Source organism: Pinus tabuliformis, chromosome 1_2 (genome assembly GCF_031772625.1).
Source record: "Pinus tabuliformis cultivar Carrire ecotype Pingquan chromosome 1_2, CPIR1, whole genome shotgun sequence".
Classification (NCBI taxonomy): domain Eukaryota; kingdom Viridiplantae; phylum Streptophyta; class Pinopsida; order Pinales; family Pinaceae; genus Pinus; species Pinus tabuliformis.
This window is the reverse complement of record NC_142298.1, coordinates 749,815,438-749,838,501: the sequence shown is the minus strand read 5'-3', so window position 1 is coordinate 749,838,501 and position 23,064 is coordinate 749,815,438. Positions and strand designations below refer to the sequence as shown.

Sequence of the window (23,064 nt, the reverse complement as noted above, 5' to 3'; positions counted from 1 at the left end):
TATCCTGTTGACCCTCTCTTTCTGTCCATCTATATGTGGATGATAAGTTGTGCTGAAGGCCAACTCTGTGCCCAAACCTGCAAACAACTCCTTCCAAAACTTGGAAGTGAACTTTGCATCCCTATCTGACACAATCTTCTTCTGAACACCATGCAGTCTAACCACATCTCAGATGAACTTCTGTGCTACATTGTTGGTTGAAAATGTAGACGTCACCGGAATGAAATGTGCAACCTTCGTCAACATGTCCATAATAACCATGATGGAATCATGTTGTCTCACTATCTTCAGCAAACTTGTAATGAATTCCATGGAAATGACTTCCCATTTTCACTCTAGGATCGCGATCGGTTATAGCAGTCCACCTTGATGCTTACATTCTTCCTTCACATGTTGACAACCAAAACACCTAGCCACGAACTCTGCTACATCCCTCTTCAAATTCGGCCAATAGTAAAATCTCTTCACTACTATCAGTGTTTTCTAATAACCTTGGTGACCTAAATAAGGTTTCGCATGAAACTCCCTCAAGATCATATTCTTGAGCTCATTGTTGTCCGACACATATATCCTATCTCTGAACCTGACCAATCCATCTGTTGTAAGGAAATAATCCACATCTTGTGCACCTGCACCTGTACCACTACTTGTACTTGTACCACTACATGTACTTGTACTTGTACCACTACATGTACTTATATGTGTACTTGTACCACTACATGTACCTATACCATCACATGTACCTATACCTGTACCTATACCATCACCTATACATGTACATGTACCACCACTTATACCTTTACCAGTACTCTATTGTAACATGTGCACAATATCCATATATCTAACATCCTGCTGACCTACCTGCAAGATCCTATCTTTTAGATATGTCCCATATGAGCTCATAGTTGCTAAGTGATTTACATGTATCCACCTGCTAAGATCATCTGCCACTATTTTCTCTTTACCTTTGATATACTTGATCTCAAAATCAAACTCATTGATCATAGCCAACCACTGAGCATGCCTACCATTCAAATTTGGTTGGTCAAATAGATATCGCAAACCACTGTGATCACTCATCAATGTGAACCTCCTACCCAGAAGACAGTGGATCCACATCTTTAATACATGTATAATCGTTGTGAACTCAAGATCATGCATGGGATAGTTTTGCTCATGCTCATTCAACTTCCGTGACTCATAGAATACCACCTGTCCATCCTGCATAAGGACTCCACCAAGTCCTCTCTTGCAAGCATATGTGCATACTACAAACTCTTTGTCTAGATCTGCAATCTTTAGCACTGGTGCATGTGTCAACAACTGCTTGAGCTGCTCAAAACTAGCCTCACACTCCTCTTTCCATTCGAACTTATTACCTTTCCTCTGCAATGATGTGATAGAATAAGCAATTTGTGATAAGTTCATGATGAACCTCCTGTAGTAGCCTATCAAACCCATGAAGGATCTCACCTCATCCACATTCTTAGGAGCTACCCACTCCATGATGGCTCTTATCTTTTCTGGATCTACTACAATGCCTTCCTTGGAGACAACATGCCCCAAGTAGTGTACCTCAGTCTGAAAGAAACTACACTTGTTGAGCTTAGCATACAATTGATTCTCTCTCAACAACCTCAACATTGCTACTAAATTTTTGGCATGCTCTTCCTTATTTTATAATATACCAGTATATCATCAATGAAAACAATAACGAACTTATCCAAATATGGACGCAACACACTATTCATCAAGCACATAAATGCAGTTGGAGCATTAGTTAAACCAAATGGAACTACAACAAACTCATAATGCCCATACCTTGTTTTGGACACAGTCTTGTAAATTTCCTCTTCTTTGATGCGGACCTGATGATATCCGGATCTCAGATCAATCTTTGAGAACACTACTTCTCCCTTCATCTGATCAAACAAGTCATCAATCCTCAGTAACAGATACCTATTCTTGATGGTTACTTTGTTCAACTTCTTGTAGTCAATGCATAATCTAATAGTACCATCTTTCTTCTTTACAAACAATACCGGTGCACCCCAAGGTGATACACTTGGTCTAATGTATCCCTTGTCCAACATTTCCTTCAACTACAACTTTAACTCAACCAACTCAGGTGTGCTCATCCTGTAAGGTGCTTTTGATGTTAGAGTTGCCCCTGGCACTAACTCAATAAAGAATTCTACCTCCGTGTGAGGTGGAAACTCTGTAATGCCCTTAGGAAATACATCCTTGAACTGTTGTAAAATTGGGTACCTGCTCAACACATCCGCATCTTCAACTTTCTTACCCTTATCACTAGAAATATGCTCTACAAATAGCTTACACCCTTTCCTGCGACTACGCGTTGCTTGCATAGTTGTCACCATCCTAACTAATGTAGCTTTCTTTTTACCCTGTAAGACTCTTGGTTCTCCATTTTCATCAACGCGCTCAATGGATTTGTCATAACAATCTACCTTGGTTCTATGAAGATACAACCAATCCATACCCAACAAGTGATGAACTCGCTTCTTCATACCTATAGCCAACTGCACTAACCAAGATTCTGCATGAAATTACTTACTCAAACCACACTTATCCACCAAGTCAGGACTAACATAGCTATAATTAGATCCAGGTTCAATCAAAATAGAAATAACTTGATCACAAAGCTTACCATCCATCTCAATGATAAATGCCTGATGATTTGCATGTTTGTTATCTAATGCTGCATAGATACGTGGAATACTCTGACCAACATCCCCAACAGTCTGTGCCTCCTGCGCACTGTATATCTTAGGTCTACCTCCTTGATTCTGCAGACAATCTCTCCTGCGATGATCCTTGCCACAATTCCAACACTATATAGGCTTCCAACCTGTCTCCTTGTTTTGCTATCATGATTGGAATCCTTATTCTCTATCTGATGCATTGAACTTCTTAGGTGATGCAACATTCTCCTTGTTACCTGTATCCTGAGGCCTTGTTCGCTTTATGTCCCATTTTCCTTTTCTCTTTGCATTACCTCTCCAATCTGGCTTAGTCTCAGTTATGTGCTTCGATTGTTCATAGCAATGCCTTAGCATCTGAATGGACTCCTCCAATGATTTAGGCTCATCGAACTCAATCATGTCTTTAAATGCAACCGGTAACCCACTAATGAACCTATAAATCTTGGTATTTTCCTCTGTAAGATAAGGCATGTGCATCAACAACTCCAAGAATCTGCTAGTGTACTCATCATCTGTCATAGAACCCATCTTTAGGTCATAAAAAAAATTTGCCCTGTCATCAAAGTATCTCTCTAACAAATACTTCTTCTTGAATAGCCACTCAAACTCATTCCAAATCAAATCCTCCTCATAAATGAATCTGAAATTATTCACATCTTCCCACCAAATGTATGCTTTATCTTTGAGACTGAATGTAGCCACTCTAGCTTTCATGTTCTGTGAATAGTCATGCAAACTGAAGAATTTCCTCATGCCAAGCAACCATGCCTCTGCATCCCGTGGTTTCTTCATCTCTCCGTAAAATTTTGGTGCCTTTGCTTTCTTAAATCCATCTAGCAAGTATACCCTATCACTCCTCCTGTAAGGATGATAATGATGATGATCATGATGCCTATCTGAATCAGAACTAGAATAATACCTGTGTCTATCCCCTCTCCTATCCAGAGTGTCCAACAATCTACCGTCTATACTTGTGTTATCTCTATTTGACCTATGACCACCATGTGACCGACTACCATATGCCCCATTAGTTCTATCCTCCTGCTCATATTTGATCCAACGTGGTCCCTGTCACTGAAAATCTGACAAACTCTAAAGTATCACTACATTTACATCTGCTTGTTTCTCCTGTGCCTGCATGATTACGTCATTATCTGCCTTACAAATCCTTATTTCTTCCTTTAAGTTTCTCAGTGTAATTACCAAATAGGAAGAGTTCCCAACACCATACTACTCTTCGGATTCATAGGGAGAGTCTTTGTAGTCAACCATCTTGCTAGCCATTTGATATTTCTTCCTACAATCTATACCATGTCAGCTAAACCAAATCACAATAAACCAACATACCTTAACATAGCTCGGGGAGGATACCTTGTCTTCAAGATCAACAAATCAACGTGATACATGTATAACATAATCATGAGAGTATATAGAAACATAAAACATAAGCACATGACCATGAAACAATCATTCTAGCTAGGTTCCAATCATCAATGCATGACCTTAACAACAACATACACCACGACCTCATGCATGACAACAACCACTACATCATTGTACTCTTGACCACATGCAAACATGAACATGCATAAGCAATATGTAACCAACTACACATATGCATAAGCAGATATTATCAAGCATGAGTGAACAATACTTGAAATCAGACCTTCAAGAATGATACATGCAACCAAGCATACAAGAATGTAACCAAACATGCAAGAATGTAACCAAGCATACTACAATAATAAATGTAAGCGACATAAATTGACATGTAACCAGTCATACACTCACAGTGATTCATTCCACAATAACAACCTCAAATGTCACATGACAACATCACTACAACTATGAACAACATCATGAAAATGCAACAAGCACATGGACTTCAAGGGTGAGAGACACATGCAACTGACATGCATGCATGACCAACACATAGCCCATCCAATCTGAGCGGTGAACCATGCTCTGATACCACTTTGTAACACCCTCCTCCCACATCTACCCAAGCAACCGACTAGTCGAGGTGAACATGCGATGAGAGGCCACTATGATGTTATTCGACCTCATAAGCCACGTTAAGGAAGTCGAACCGACGGAAACACACCATACATACAATCAACATTAGCTACAGGACCCTCATGAACCAATCCAATACTTTAAATAGCTTTCCCTTGGGTCCCACTGAAATTTTGGACAACTTAAGCCTCGGTCGCTCTCATGCTATAGGCATGACAACGTCCAAAAACCCAAAGTCGCTCTCATAAGCTTACCTGCCAACAACCATAGAATATATTTGTTAGTGCTATGCCAGCGACCCCGGGATTTGAGCCACTTTTTCAAGCCCAGAGCATAGGTCACTTCCCATAATTGAACCATCTCTTAAAAATAGTAAAATAACATGGAAATGACAATATTAAAGAAAATACTTGTTTAAGACCTTGACTGGACCCCTACTAGCCATTACAGGAATTTCGTCAAACATATCACAAATATGTAATCTACATCTATAAATAATAGTTCTGAGCATAGGGGTCTCATACTTAGCTGAGAATCGCTAAGAGCCATTGGTCCCTCAATACATCAACTGTCATTCCATCCATTAGGTCATAGATACATTGATCATTCAATTACAAGTAAAAATATGATGAAATCCATAAATGGTTGTTGTCATAAAAAAACATACATAACCAGAATAATAGCAGCAGAAATACTCATGAAAATACAACCATATAGACCACATATAATCCATCAAAATTCTCATAGAAATACAAGGAGAAATAACCTCTCATTAATGATGCAAAATCCAAACCCGGGACGGGACTTCTACTTTCCACCTGACTGTAGAATGGTTAAGCCAAATATCTCTTCATCCATTCACCCTCATGCCATATTCCAAGCATGAATGTGGGATCTCATAGAGCACATCAATCAAAACTCATTGAGGGCTTCCAGAGGCCATCCACCTCAACCCATCAAATAATGGTTCCACATCGCAGTCGGACATCACAAAACCATCATCAGATTAGTCTCCGTCCAAGCCTTCTAGGGCTTCCATAGCGTTTATTCCAACCAAGGCTTCCAGGACTAGTAACTCAACCCAAGCTATTACAGGGCTTCTAGAGTGTTTTTCCAACTAGGGCTTCAAGGAACTATTAACTCAAATCAAGCTAAGGAAACATGAGAACCAACAAAAAACAAGTAATGAAAGTAAACCGACAATCACCATGGCTATCCAGGAAATGGAAAGGCTAGTAAATCCACTGTCAATCCAGGCAATCCTCCATGCCAATGACATGTCATGACCAAGAATCCACATGCATATGCCATGGATGCCAAAACTAGCGAAGAAAACACACATGCAACTTGGTACTTGCAAGAAAATCTGATTTATATGTTGATCCTGATGCCCTCTTATGCTTTCCTGCTCTTCCTTTTCCTTCTTGCTCCAAGAATCCAAGTATGCCACACCCACCAAGAGTGCTCCAATAAAATTTTGTCTCCAAGAGTATGAGAGAGAGAATAATGAGAGAGCTCCAAAATTGAACTGACAAAAGGTTACCAACTAATCCTCATAAGCCTTTTTATGAATGAGGCCTTTATTTTCTTCATTTTCTATTATTTTCCTTCAATTTCCTCCTCACATGCAACCTGTGACCTTTCACCTCCCTTTTCTCCTAATTTCCATTATGTTCATAAATAAATGTGCCAAAATGCCATTTTGCCTTTCCAAAGCCTTAGCCATTGCCTTTGCCAATTTCCTTAGCCATAAACAACCAAATTAACACCCACTAGGATGTCTTGCCCAACATTTAGCTTGGAATAAGTGTTCCATCAACCGTGGTTATTATTTTTCCTTTATTTACTTTGATTACATGGAATTTTCACCAAGGATGTTACAGTAAAACATTGCAAAGAGATGTCAATTAATTCCACAACCCAAAAAGTAGGCCATATAGCGTGAAGTATCACAGCATGGAAACATACAAGCACATGGAGCCAAACAACCAAAAAATCAATAGTAGATGCAAACATAAATTCCTACTGGTCTTGGACTTCTGCAACTCCCTAAATAATTTTTTCTTCAGCAATGATTCAATATCTTTGATTTCATATTTCTTTTTCCCTGGTTTGGAAGATAGAGTTGGAAGTAGATTAGGATATGGTCCTATTGGTGGCCTTTGCATAGCAGGATGACCATTAAATGTCATCCCTTGTCTGGGAACACCACCAAGTCCAAGAATTCCCATAATACCCATGGGACTAAGGACACCTCTCGGGCCCATCATTTGTGGAGGTTTTCTTCCTGGAAACATTGAAGGTCCTACCACTAGAATGCCATGAACACCCTACGGATGAGGTTCTCCATATACAACTCACATATCTAGCCTCAGAATGTTGGAATTCATACTAGTTGGGACTCTAGTTAAATCCATTCCACCATCAGTTCCCATTACTGGAACAGTAACCATTCCATTTGAATTATCTGTATTTTTAGTATTTAGTTGTTGTGTTGTTTCAAGAAGCACCTTTAACAATCGGGTTCGATCAATTTCTAGTACTGTTATCCTATTTTTTCCACTCACTGCAATTCCTTGAACTCTATACTTGTATTTTCATCAAAAAATGCTTTCAACTCCATTTCTACAGCTGCAATAGCCTCGACTTCTCCCCCAATTTCAACCAAAGTGTTCTTATCTGTAGGTGTGCAGTAACCATTTTTCAATTTCCTAAGAATCACAATAGAACTAATGGAGACAAAAGGTGTGTGATCGAGCAAAATAATAGAAACCATAACTTTGACAGTACTAAGAGCCTTAGGATGAGATCCACTAGCCTCATTTCTTCTTTCTCTCAATGAATCACCCCCATTCTCATACTCAAGTTTGTCATCCAACTAAAGCAGATGAGACCTATATATGTTTTTTCGCTACCATTTACATAATCCAATCTTGAAACAACATTTTTTTCTTCAAAATCCAAGATGCCACCTGTTGCATCCATGCCACTTACTGAAGCTTTGGCACTCAAAGCATCTCTTGTGAGCGAAATCAGAACCACCATGATGTCGCTTATGTGGCCTTACCCTTCTATTAGGATCTCCTCAATTGAATTCAAAAATTACCCTCAGAGAAAGGTATAGAGAGCTCACAATATTAGGTACAAGCTTTTCAAACGTGTATATGAGCTCATCCTTGACAATAGATCAATTAGTTAGCTCCCTCAATGCATGTATTTGCATTTGACATTGACCACCATTGGGATAGAAATGTACCAAACCAATTTTTTGCACATTCATAGGTAGAATATAAATACATTATCGGTTGAATTTGTACTCTCACAAGTCTGCAAAATGCATCCCGTGACAGATTTCAGAAAAACAATACCATAATTTTGCCAGTGAAAATAATGTTAAATCAGAAAACACCCATTTCTACCCAAATTTTTGCCGAAGTGATATAAAAACTTATGTTATGTGTACCTTTTGGGATTAACAAGTATAAGACATGTAGCTTGTGGGATTAACAAGTAGAGCGCATATAAAAACGTGTTGAAAATTGAACCTACACCAGTTGTGGTAAACTCAAGCTTATCTATTATTGGTCCAAAGAGAAACTCTCAGAGTACAAACTCACATTATACATGACAGGTGCCCTAATTATGCGCCTAAAACCCTAGAGTCAAGAAACCCTAATTCAGTAATCTATTAAACCTTAAAATCTTTAGAAAACCCTAATCTCTAATTTTTTTCACAAATAAGCATGGTTCTTTCCTCGCATTCAAGCAAAAAGGACCAAAAACTTTATGGACTGAAGCTTTTAAGGTTGGATGATCAATTGTAGTTGCATCAATTCATTAATGACCCGTAGCATAGAACTAAAGCCCATTTGTTGTGGTTCCAAAAGGAGTTAGAAACATTCATAAATAAAACTTTCCTATTAAGATTTTATGCCTAGTTGTAGTTGCACCAGCCTTTCAACATACTGAGAAGGAAGTTGAATCATTTACTATAGCCTGTTTTTCTTCATTAAAATATTTCAAAGATCTCAAAGTGGTCAAATGCGGAAGTTTCCATTGTACTGCATTTGAGAGAAATTTACTTGAATTTCACAAATTGACTGCATGTCATTCTTTAAATTATATACATAAAAAGGGTAATAAATGTCATGCTTACAAGCATGTTTCTACTTCATTTCCTGTCATTGTTAATTTAATTTCCCAATTTCCCCATCCTTAAAAGGAAGAAATAACATGTCAGAGGATCAAATCCCAGGGAGTGAACGATCGAGATGGAGCAGCCACAGGCTGTCAGGGATCAAGCTCCCCATTCCCCACACGAAGATTCATTCCCTTTCAATGTCATTCCCTTGTCATTTCCCTTTCCGCCACTGCCACCACCTCTGAGGTTGGTGGTGACAGAGGAGCTGAACCCATCAGAGCTGGAGAAACTGGGAATTTTGGGCTACAGTAGTGAGGGAAAGGTGTGCAAGGTTTAGCACAGGGGAACCCAAATGTTATACACCCTCAATGTTTTCCACAATAACCATAATATTTCCACCTGTCGCCAAATCATTCGCGAGATAGAGATCCTGCGAAAAAACTAACGGACTTCTAAGTGTAGGGATCGACCCCTGATAAGTGCGACAAGGATAACACAAGGTATCATAGGAAGATACTATAATTTTACTGTAATTGGACAGATGTCATAGTCATATAGTACACAAATGTCACGCTTAAACAAAAAAGGTAGACAAAAATCCGAGTTCCACTGATTTAAAAGAAAGGCCTATTGGCCTAATTAGACTTGTCATAACCTCTCCCTCAGTGCCTCCTTTTGCGAATCAAATCCTGATATTACATTTCAACTTGTGAAATCGCGATAAGTCGCATCACCTTAAACCCTCTCGCAAAATCCTTTGTGAAAGTGCAATTAATGCACCAATTGTCTCACACATGTGAAAAATTATATATAATGAATGCTTCCCTATTTCATTTTCCTAATGCACTTTGACCTCTAAGTCCTTGGCAACTTGGTGCAAGGAGACTAATATTTTCACAACCTGTTGCTGCAAACCCCACCATTGATGGAAGGCAAACCATGGCAGTAGGGATTTGGTAAGACATCACATCTCTCTCTCTCTCTCTCTCTCTCTCTCTCTCTCTCTCTCTCTCTCTCTCTCTCTCTATTCATTTTTGTTGTCACTGTGCATTCATGAACTTTTCGTCATTTATCTTTTGACCTTCCACATACCATAGGGTCCTATATATTTTTGCTCCTCCCTTTTATTTCTACTTTATTTTCCACTATGCTCCTTCCCATACAAGCTTTATTCTTATGACTCCATACTTAGTCATTTCCCTTTTCAACCTTTCTTCATACGACTACATACTTAGCTATTTTCCCTTTTCTACCTTATTCGACTTCTAGTCCCACCACAACACATAAGTAAGCTAATCTATGTGCCATAATACTCTTTCCCACCTCATATTGTGTTATAGCATTCAATCCAGTAGTTTGTTCCTTAGTCCTTATTGTGATGCTTTAGTCCTTATTGCAGGTTACCTTTGCAACTTGCACTACAACATTGCAGTCTCTTGTTATAATCTATGAAACATAGTAATTTAAGTTGATTTTTCCTAACATCATCATGAATATTTTTTATATGTCAGGTATTGTAGATCTTCAGTGTTTTAGCATCTCTTTGTCAACAGGAGATATGGCTCCTACAACCACCAAGAAAAGACCGAGCAAGGAAGTTGTATAAAGCAGTATAGGAGTGGTTGAAAGTCAGATCATATCAATTCCCCTCTATACATATACAACTTTTCGAATAGACAAATTAGTGTCAAAGACTTGGTCAGAGATTTATCAAACATTTTCCTATGAGGAGATACCTGAAAATGAAGAAGAAAACATAGTGTACACTAATTTCAAGAAGTCATGGTTTTAGAAAATAACATGTCATGCACTGAAACCATTGAATGGATAATCAAAAGAATAGATGTGAAAGATATTACTATTAGAAATGTTCATGATGTAGATATAATAGCATATACATATTTACACATTGCAAAATACAACAAGATACCTCATCATCAAATGGACCTCACTAAAAATGGTATGAAAAAAATTCTTTTGCTGCCAAGGATATTCCCAAGACTTGGTGGAAAGATCTGGGAAATTTTTGAAATCAATTTGATAGTGTTTGTAAGGTTAAATTATTGAGAAAATCAAATCTGTTGCTCGCAACAATGTGTTGTAGGTTACTCAGAAGACAAGAATCAGATTTGTTGTATGAAGATTAGGTACTGATAATGTATGTTTGTTCTCAAGAAGGGAAAAATATTTAACTAGAAATATATCCTAGCAGCCTCTATCAAGGCTAATGTGAAGCGATGCCAATAGGTATATGAGAGGGAATAACTTGAATTTTACATGGCATCACATTTTTTAGATGCCATACGTGCTAGATGTTAATTTGAAGCATAAAGATGGAGGTGGAACTTCATCCCAAATGTACCACCCATACACCATTACTACATAACTCAATGGGATACCAGTTACAAGGGAAAATACCATTAGATTGTTGAAAATCTATTGAATTTTATAGGGCACACAGATTAGAAAAATAATTTTCTTCAACAGGTAACTACTTCCAATGAATAGTTATCATTAAAACATTTAATACCATTAATCAGTTACACAAAAGACAAAGATAAAAACAACTATTAAACATGAAAGAGCAATAAATATAAGCATGAGACAATAATACAAGATACACAGAAAATTTGGGCTTGAGGCCAAGGCAAAACCCACAAGGGGAAAACCTAGAAAATTTTTTCCTTATGAGAGACAGAGAGAGAGAGAGAGTTCCAAATTCATCAATACATCAGAAGCAATAACTTTAAGATAATAATCAAACCAAAAACCAAGACAAGATCAAGTGCCAAGCCAAAGAACAAGCTCCTGAAATTTCGACCCTTCTTGCTCCATCTTTATTTTCTAGAACAAAACTCATATTGTGATAGATCGATGTGCAAAGTGAAGAGAGATATTATCCTTTATATATAATTCAAATGGGGTTGAATGGGTTCCTTTGAAGGGGCCCAACTGACTTGACTCATACTAAGCCAACTTAAATTAAATTTGGAGGAAAATTTAAACATTCAAATTTTCAATTTCTTTTCCAAGATGAAAATACCAACTATGGCTATACTTCATGAATTCGCTTAGGGCCTTCGTTATGATATGGATGAGATCATGGTTCATTTGAACAAGATAGAATGCTACATTATCTCTGATTCAGGTAGAGATTCAAATGTTCCCCCAAATGGTTAAGCGGTTATAAATGCTCAAACAATCAATATGGTTATTGCATATTCTTCTCCGGACTCACTGGTGGTTATCTTGGATGATTAAGTCTCTCTCGGGTTCTATTTCTGGTTCGTTGGTTTATCGTACATGGTGGTTCCTCTATTTTGGTTATCCTTCCTTTTGCTTTGGCGATGGCGAGTTACTTAGTAGGAATTGGATAATATGTTCTCTCTTTGTTTTGTATGGCAGTGATTGCCTCACAATGGAATCTCTTGTCTAGTTTTGTGATGTTTATGAGTTAGTATCTATCCAATAGTGATTTTTGTACTAAACTTATTTTCATTCCGATATTTTGACCAATATGTACTTTTGTTTTTTTTAATATAAATGGAAATTATGATCGAATTCCACCACCACCACCAATTCAATAAAATTTGGATAGGAAAAAAAGCTATAATTGTTAACAAACACCATCACTATTGTTAATTTGATCATTGAAATAACTCATAGTTAGCTACTTCAATTTATTAATTAGATTGAACTCCACTTCATCATGTGTGGGATGGACTCACAATTCAACTTGAACAAGAGAAAGAGGACAATCTAACAATGGATGATGTAAGTTTGGTCACTTTAGTTTTGTGATGGTAAGTGGCATGGAAGTTCTCATATATTTTTAAATAAAAAGAGTAGACAATGTCACAAGATTTAAGAAATATAATCAAGTTAAAAAATATTTAATGTTTTGGAGAAGATTATTAGAAACTTGATTTTAATTATTTAAATATATATTAATATTTTTTCTATTTTATTATCTTTTTATTATAATTTTTCATTTAAGTTTGATTAATTGTTATGTCATTTTTATTCATTATTAATTTAATTTACAATTTATTAAAATGGCATCAAATATAATAATTTTTGTTTGCTAGGTTATATGAGTCTTGGGATGATTGGCACGCCTAACCTGTGGTTTGAGTAGCTACGACTCCGGGGCATCTAAGCCATGAAAAATCCCCAGGGACCACATCAAGAATCTAAGTCGTTAAAATCAACTTGTGATCACATCAAGCATCTAAGTTGTCAAAATCACCCACGGATTGCACTCACCCTGGACCACACCGGCACACTGGTGACCTTTACACCACAGAGTGCCTTAATAAAACACCTGTCACAGACTGCTCTACACCTTGTGGGCAATGGAATTTGAAGTTATATGATTTATGTTATTTTTATCTGTGGGCAATGAAATTTGAAGTTAAATGATTTATGTTATTTTTATGTGATATTTATTAAGTATGCAAAAATATATTTTAAATATATTACTAACATATTGTTTTTTTTTAAGCAGTAAAGAGTAATGAGTTGGTATTAATCTATGCCCGTTTGCAGCCAAAAACCGGGAGTATTACAAATTGAGTACATTTCCAACCATGGGCATCATAGTTTGTCGACATTCCTTCCAGGCCCAATTACCTTCCAAAATTACAAAAGACAACAGAGCTAATATATGATTACTACTATATACCTTGCAAAATTGACTTAGTAGCAAAATACATTTATACATCAACATCAAAAAACAATCATAAGATGTCGGCTAGTCCTCCATGGAAACTAATAGATTGAGGTCTATTCTAGTTGTCTCCTTGACATTCTAGGAGTTCTTCCTTTCCAATTTGATTTGAAGATCCTCAATTTGATAGCACAAATCATTTCCAACTGTCGTATCTTTTGATTCTTTTCAATTTGCATCTCCTACATTTCATACGCATTCTCCTATTGTTGTTGAAGACACCTCTGGAGGTCCGCCAAACCATCCTGGAGTTCGAAGTGACACTGTCACAAGACTCACACTCAAGAGGAGTGAATTTTTTCAAAGGAGGGGTCTTCACCCACCTCTTTTCTGAATGTACCGCCATCCTGCCCAAGCGAGGGATACGTTGGCCCCAGGAGACAGAGACTGATACTTCATGGAGAGAATGACTCGTTACAGAGGATATTTCAGGTGCTTGAATATCAGTTTGGAGTCTATCCCATTGATACAGATGGCCTAGAGGAGTAGAGAACCCAGGAACACCCAGATTGAACTCACAAAAGCATACCTACTCCCACTCCCCCGCAATTGACTTTCCCTTCTCAACTTGACTAGAATTGAAATCCTCGTTAGTGAAAGGCACACCTCTAAGAAGATGACTATCCTCAGCCTTAGTTAACAAGATACCCACCACGGATAGGATTATCCCCTGCCTACACAGGCTCTGCCCAGGAGTCTTTGCACCAATGACAACCAGGACACAGTCTGAATCTCTCATCTTGTAGAAGTTAAAACCATTATGCCACCTTTTATAGGAATTTCAAAGGCATATCCATATGAGGAAATGAGAAACTACGAGCTTACCTCCTGGATCCTAATGATCCACCATGATTATTATGTTCTTTGAAAAGTCTTCCACCTTGTGCAAATTCTCCTTCCCTCGCATGAACCATTTGATCCAACACACTGAGAGTACATGCATTTCTCATTCAGAGAGATTTCGCGTGGTGGCTTCTTGAATGCTACTATTACAGATACAGGTATGAGGAGAGCGATACATACTTCCCACACTTAAACTCCACAAATCGCCAAGTGTTTTTACATGTTGAGGGATGCAGCCACGAGGCAAGTGAGGTGGGTTGACATGCCGAGGGATGCAACCACAAGGAGAGGAGGAGGGGCAGGTGATGAGGAGATGGATGTGACGGGGACTGGGAGGTCGAGATGGAGGGTGGAGGAGGGAGAGCTGTGATGCAGGGTAAGGTGGCTGGGAGAGGGAGGTCAAAGAGGGGGCGCTGAGGCAAGTGAGGTGGAGGAGGGGTGGACGGGAAGTGAGAACCATGAGGTAGGGAGTGGAACCAATAACCATGAAGGACAACGGGGCCATAAGGGTAAATAATGTCATTATCTCCTTGATATTTGACTTATGTTCCCTAATTTTTGTATAGGAGTCAAAAATAGTTGACAAGTTTAGGACTTTCATCCAAGCAATTAGGGGATGGGAAAATGTCTGTCCATTTCATTGACCTTGTTGCACTCCTCTTTCATTTGGCAGGCCTTGTTGGCTTGCATATCCGCATCTTTGTTTTGTCCTCTTAGGATGTGAAAAAGCTTTAGATTCCCAAAGAATGGAATCATGCCATGGGCTCTCTTGAGAATCTGATTTGGTTTGTTGTTCTAGGTTGCAAAGTTATAGTTCATATGTTTTATAACCAAGAGGAAGTCCCCCAGGATATTCAATTCCATGATTCCTTTTCCTGAGCTAAGAAAAGATCGAGATACAAGCCATAGGCCTCTGCTTGGTTATTTGTCTTCTTGCCCAAACCACAGGCATATCTATCTTCAATTATTCCTTCAGGATTAATGAGAATGCCTCCCTCTCCTGCCATCCCATATTTTTTTTTTTCTCAATCTGTCTACTTCTATTATTATACAAAAAGATTCAAAAAGTTACAACAAGGTCGTAGCCTTGAAAATCTTGCCATGAGATTGACAATTAGCCCAGATGAACACATTCCAAAATTGGTGAACTTCCTTCTGTTGCGTCTTCTCCTAGGACTCGAAACATTGCGAAACAGGGACAAGCTGAGACAAACAACCATTGCACTACTGTACAGCGCTAAACAAGGACTTTCAGACATACAGACCCAAACAGTCGACACAGAGACATATAGGCACATACTATGACCTGACACAGGCAGAATTGCGAGTTTCAAAAACAGAGTAATGCGCCTACTTCTTAGGCTGCCGAGAGTAGAATGCCATACAAGATCAGTCATCATCCGTAGTGTAGGGTTCCTCCACTACCCTGCACCCAAATTGCAAAGAGTCTTCCGAGTCTGAGTGAAGGACCACCGAGCCGGTTGGGACTCCCTGAGCAGGCTCGCTTGGACCAGCAGGGGCAGCTTGAGTCGCCAAGGAGGAGCTTCCCATGACCGGGCGTTGAGTATCAATTGGAGGCGCTATCCCTTGTTCTGGCAGAATTGCCGGATGTGCTGCTGCCTGGCCGCTAAGATTTTCACAATTTTCTATAGTAACAGAAACTAAGAAAGTGGAATTGGTAAGAGTGCAGGGGATACAATAACAGACTGTTGGATGCGCCGCATGCTCACATTCAACCATCCTTCCACGCCCGTGACCTCTGCCTCTTCCAGCTCTGGTAACATGAGGACGGTTTTGCTCAGGTGCCAACTCGACCGAGGAAGAGGGGGAGATGGGGACAGACCTCTGAGTGGTGGCACGTCCACGGGAGCCTCCACGTCTGCTTCCCATTCTAGGACGCTCTCTCGGCATTGCAATATACAGAGGGTTGACAAGCGCGCAAATACACGAAGGGGAGTGACTAACCAGAACGTGAGCCCTTTGAACTTGAGCGCGTTGCCTATGAAACACTCTCGAGCCTGAAACAGAGACGAAATTGGGCACTGAGAGTGAATGCCCCTGAGCTACCAACAGCACCGTAGAGGAGTGCGAAGAGGCTATAGGGGAATGCGAAGAGGCCGCAAAGGAATGCCAAGAGACCGCAGAGGAATGCGAGGAGGCCGCGGGAGCACAAATATTTTGAAGCGCCATTGCACAATTTACCAGGAGGTGGATGGAGGAGTAAAAGAACCACATTAAAAACCTTGCGTGAGACCAGCTCACTCGTTTTGCAAGGTACCTCGTGGCGTGCATGGGCTGACACCTGCCCATGTGAAACGCCACCTTCGTACCATCATACCATTTAAACACCCGCATCCGGGATCTTGCCATCCCATATTACTAACGTATTGTTAAGCACTATATCTTATTGCTTCATTAATATTTTTTTTAAATATATAAAATAAATGTAATGTAATATTATTGATATAAAATGTATCCTTCGTAACTATAACAATTTGTTAGAAGATTAGATGACATTTACATTTGTTTTTACTGTTTTTTAAGCATATTTTATATTATAATTCAAAAGCTATAATGTTATAGCTGTAAAATTGCAAAAGGGCATATTGTGGTTTTTTTGTTTGTTTTTTATTTTGTGTTTATTTTTTATTGAAGTTTAGAAACGACTCTCCCCAAATGTGAGAATTGCAAAATAGTCTCTTTTCGTTGTATTTGAAAGATTTCTAGAGATGTTTGAACATTTTATGCTTTTTACTTTCTAAATAATTATCATCAAAATTTAGGTATACATGATTTCTAGAGATGTTTGAACATTTTATGTTTTTTACTTTCTAAATAGTTATCATCAAAATTTAGGTATACAATTATGTGTGAAGTTGTAATTTCATATTTTCTTTAAAATATATTTTTAAATGTATAAATCAATCCTCGCCTTGAAAACCTTGAATCTCTCAAATTATACCATCTCAACATAAATAAATAAATTATTTAAAAAAAAAAAAAAAAAAAAACTTGTACAATCCTAATTATTTTTTAGTATGGTATGCATTTATTTTTTATTGGAATTTAGAAATCATGTTGTACACATGTGAGAATTGCATTAGCAACCCCCTTTTCACTATATTTTAAAGAATTTCAAGATTTCTAAATAGACAAAACATTTTTAAAGTAATTATCATATAAATTTGTTATGCAATTATTGAGGAAATTACAATTTTATATTGTTTTAAATTTATAGTTTTAAATATATAAACTAGTTCGATACGATTGTAACTTTCAAGAGGAGAGTGGCATTCTAATCTAGGGTTTGAGTCAGGGTTGGAAGCTAGTGACCATGGCGGGTCGTGGAGGAGGGAGTTCTGCTCCCTCCTACAATCACATAGTCGCGAATAGAAACAAGGAAAATGATTTGCATCACTTCAAGAAACCAACAAAGGGGATTACTGAGGACACTAACACGGAAAAAAATTAAAACTCATGAACAAAGAGCAAATCATGAGGAAGATATCAGGGAGAAGAGGAAAGAGGGTAGCAGTCAGAAAGATGCACCTTTGAGGGCGACAGGGGGCTACAAACCCAAGTCGACTATTACTCCCTGGGTCGTTTTAAGTGACCCAGCGCTATAGGTGCACAGAGATCACGTGGCGGAACACGCGATCATATGCAAATTTGTGGGGACCTGGCCAACGGAAAAGGCCTTACATGCATGGATAAGGTACCACTGGAAACCGAAAGGAGAAATAAACCTTCACCTTGGATCCAAGGGTTTCTTCACAGTGGTGTTCACGAGCTTAGAAGATAAAGACAGAGTGTTTGAGGGAGGACCCTATTTTTATGCTACTGCAAGCCTGTACATGAGACCTTGGGTGATGAACTTTTTCCCAGAACGAGAAACGTTCACTTCAGTACCGATATGGATAAGACTTTACTCCCTTCCTTTAGATTATTGGCTGTCGGAGTCTCTAAAGGCTATTGGCAATAAACTAGGGCATTTTATAAAGATATCAGATGCAACATTAAGAGGAAAATACACTTCCTTCGCCCGGATCTGTGTGGAAATGGACCTATCTGGGGCACTCCCAAACGAGATCATTTTAGAAGTTTATGATGAGGAATGGGTGCAGGCGGTGGACTATGAGCATGTTCCATTTAGGTGTCACAAGTGCCATGAACATGGGCACCTATACAGAGACTGCCCATTAAACAAACTGGAAAGCAACAAAAAAACCACCACAAGCAAAGATCCTGAGGGTTTCACTAAGGTGGGGGGTAAGGGGAAAGGAGGAAAGTGGCACCAAAGAAAGTCAACGAGGATGGACCATTGAGCCATAATAGTTTCAAAATTTTAGAAGAAGAAACTGGAAACAACGGGGAAAACCAGAAATCGGAGACTAAGACCAATGAGAAAGATAGGGATACCAGCATGGAGGACATAACGGAAAACATCCAGCAACAGGATGATTTACCGAGCAGTGTGGAGCTCAGCAGGGACCATAAGATGACCCCAAGTGAGGCGGGAATAGAGGATCATGAACTACAGGAGATTCTTGAGAAGGAAAACTTGGATCTAGAAAAGTTTCTGGAGCAGGGCATTACCAAAGGAGTTGACTCCCTACCAAAAGAGGAGTTTGATAGGATTTAACAACTCTTCCTATGGAGATCCCAATAGAAAAGCTCTGGAGTCAAAAGAAACCATGAAAGCCAAGAAAATAGAGGGGTGAAGATAATGGAGGATACACCAGGGCACTCTTCCAAGAACCCGGGTAGGAAAAGAGGAAGGAAAAGACAGAATGAGTTGCTGACAGAATGTGGAAAACTCATGATCAACTCAGGTAAGATGAAATATCTCACTAGTTACTCTTTTACAAACCTTTCTTAATGAAATTCACAACCTGGAATATTAGGGGCCTAGGAAGTAAAAGGAAACAAAGAAATCTCAACAGTAGAATAAAAGAAGGAAAACGAGACATGGTTTTCATTCAGGAAACAAAATGCTCGATGGATAAAATCAGAGAAATACATAGCAAATGGTTGAGCAGGTATGAGTATCTAGAGGTTAAGGCAAACAACTCGACAGGAGGGATTCTTACGCTCTGGGATCCCCAAAAACTTGGAATCCTAGACGCTTCCGCATCCAGGAACTATCTTTCGCTGGTAATACAACCTATGGGTGATAAGGAGAGTTACATGATTACAAATGTCTATGGTCCTCAAAAACTAGAAGACAAACTCAAGCTTCTCACTTCCCTTGAGGAGCTAAAAGAGAGATATCCTGATATACCCTGGATTCTAGCAGGGGATTTCAATATGATCAAATCTCTTACAGAGAAAAAAGGGGGTACCAGAACACTAGGCAGAGACTCCATTGCCTTCCAGAACTTCATAAATAACATGAGATTAGTGGATGCTGAAACAATAAATGGCACCTTTACCTGGAACAACAAGAGAGGAGGGGCTTCTCAAGTTGCCTCCAAACTAGACAGATTCATGATCTCAGAGGACCTATTTCTCACAGGCCCTAACATGTCAGCTTCAATCCTTCCTTTTGGAGGCTCAGACCACTAGCCAGTCTAGCTTGAAGCCACTTTTATGGGCACACCGAGGAACAGACCTTTCAGGTTTGAAAATGTCTGGCTCTCTCACCCTGACTTCACCAGCAATATTGATAAATGGTGGATGGAAGATTTGCCCTTTCAAGGCACCAAAATGTTCATGCTACAACAAAGACTTAAAAACATCAAAGTTAAACTCAAAGATTGGAACAAAAAACAGTTTGGTAACATTTTCGAAGCAAAAAAAAGAAGTTGAACAGAAACTTCAAGGGATTAATCAGCGTATGATCACAGAGGGATTTAACGAGGAAAGGAAATCTCAAGCAGATATTCTTCAGAAGGAATGGGATGATAGGTGCAGGCAAGAGGAGATTTTCTGGAGACATAAATCGAGAGTACAGTGGATTAAAGAAGGGGAAAGAAACACAAAGTTTTTTCACAAGTCACATAACAGAATTCTAAAACTCAAAGATTCTCAAGGGAAAGAGCTTATCACCCACAAAGAAATGGAATATGTCCTAGTACAACTGTTATGAAACCAACTCACAAAAAGATAGAAAAGATAGATCGACACCTTAGAATTCAGCCTCTTCGAGGGGGCAACCTCCTTTACATTACACAAATGAACAATTCTTCGATGATACAAATGAGAAGACATCCTTTCTATATATAGGAGTCTAAGGGGTCATAATATAATCATAGCCGACATAACAATAATAGTGTAAGGGCACAATAATAACAATAGTGGGTTTCTATGGGACACAATAATAACAATATGGGGACTACATGGGCACACCAATATAATAAGGGGGTTGTACTAATAACAATAAGGGGTTACACTAGTAGTATAGGGACCTAACATGCCCCTCTCCTTCAAAAAGTGTTGTCCTCAACGCTTGAGTAGTTCTTGATGCTTCTGTATAAAATTCTTGTCCTCTCATGTGGAATCTTCAGCGGGTAAGTTCTTCCACTTGATGAGATACTCTGAAATTGATCGATTTCGTAGCTATCAGGTTCTTATTTCTGTGACTGCTCTAGGTTCCAATATGATTTTTCCTTCCTCATCAAGTTCTGGCAATATTGTTTGAACTCGGATCTTCTGCAGCTTTTGAATGAGTGGCCACACTTCTTCATCCTTCTTCCATTCATCCCTTGCTTCGTTTATCCAATTTGGTTGGATAATAGAAATAGCACAAAACAATGCTTTCCACATCCTCATCCTTTATTGAGAGTGCATCTGCAACATAAATTTTCTTCCCTTTTCTATAGATGATGTCAAAGTCATAACCCAACATATTTGTGACCCATTTTTTATGTTCTTCTAATGATAATATTTGTTCTAAAATGTATTTATGACTATCATGATACATTTTTATCTTGAAGTGTCTTCCCATTGGGTAAGGTCGCCATTTCTTAAGTGCGTGTAGTATTGCTAACATTTCCTTCTTATAAATAGCTTGCTTGAGATGTAACCGTAAAAATACCCAATCACCTACATCAAAAGATTTTTCATTGGGATGTTGATCTACCTGTTTTTTCATTCGATTCTGCACCAAAGTGGCGTTATCCTTTAAAAGTTGGAGAACTTGTTGTTGATTCTCGATGTGATCTTTCACTGCTTGAACCTTTTTCTTCTTGATATTTCCTTCTATCTTGAGAGTTTGAGGTGTGGTAATTTTTTCCAATGCTTTACAAGATATGGTCGGATTCATTTCTTGATGCTCGATGTGATCTTTCACTTCCTAAACATTTTTCTTCTTGATATGTCCTTCTATCTTGATAGTTTGAGGAGTAGTAATTCCGGCCAATGCATTACAAGATATGGTTGGATTCATTTCTTCTTTCTCGATGTGATATTTCACTTCTTGAACCTTTTTCTTCTTGATTTGTCCTTCTATCTTGAGAGTTTGAGTGGTAATTCTTGCCAATGATTTACAAGATATGGTCGGATTCATTTCTTCTTTCTCTGGGGTTGGGTCCTGGTGTATATCCTCTTCTTTTGATGTTTCTTGATCCTTTTCTTCCCCCTCTTCATACTCTATGTAAAATAATTTCTTCTCAACACACTTATGACCTTTAGTGCATTTTCTATCACAATTGTAACAAAGCCCTTTTTCTCTTTTTTCTTCCAATTGTTGTGGTGTAAGCCTTGTAGGTTGTGAAAGGCTAGGAGAAGAAACACTTCCATAATTATAGTCATGAGTGGTGGGATTCCTTGTTTTCATAATTTCGCTTTCAATATTTCTTGCCAACTCGAATGCCTCCTCCAATGAATCAGGTTCCCAAATACGAACCTCATGTTGAACATTATCCTTTAAAGTCCCTATGAAGACATCAATCCTTTGCTTCTCTAGAATATAATTTACCCTTCTATTCAATTTTTGAAAGTCTTCAATGTGCTCTTCCATTGAACCCTTTTGTTTGAGATTTATCAATTGGCTAAAAAAAGTGTTGCTTTTTGTATCCTCATAATGTGATGTCAATTCTTCCGTAAAAATTACCCAAGTGATAATTTGTTTACGAGAGCAAAGCCATTGATACCATACAAACTGATTTGGTTCCAAATATAAAGTTGCAATACGTACCTTTTGTGTGTTTTGCACATTATTGAGATCGAAAAATTGCTCCATCTGTAATATCCATGTTGTTGGATCCTTGCCATCAAACTTCCTCATATCGATTTTTGGAATATGGTGGGTCTTCGATTCAACATTAGAGTCTATGGAATCATGATTAACATTTCTTTTATTCTCATCATGAGTTTCCTTTACTACCCTTTCACCATTAGTGACCATTTCTTATAGCAACTTATTCAATTTTATCTTCAATTCCTCCATCTTATCATCCATGCCATCCATTTTAGCGTCCATGCCATTCATCTTAGCTTCCATGCCTTTCTTTAAACCATCCATCTTAGCTTCTACACCTTTTTGTGCAAGTGACACTTGTTTCACTTGGTCTCGTAATTTTGATATATCATGTTGCATTTCTTCCTCTTCTTCATGAGTCATGCTAGATATTTCAGGTTGCTTACTAGTTGTTTGCATTTTCTTTCCT

General features: G+C 38.5%; 1 pseudogene; it reads right to left on the bottom strand.

Annotated features, from left to right (window-relative positions):
* Nucleotides 1–6,691: 6,691 nt before the first annotated feature.
* On the bottom strand, nucleotides 6,692–16,645 carry LOC149207939 (uncharacterized; annotated as a pseudogene).
* Between the last annotated feature and the right edge of the window lie 6,419 nt (nucleotides 16,646–23,064).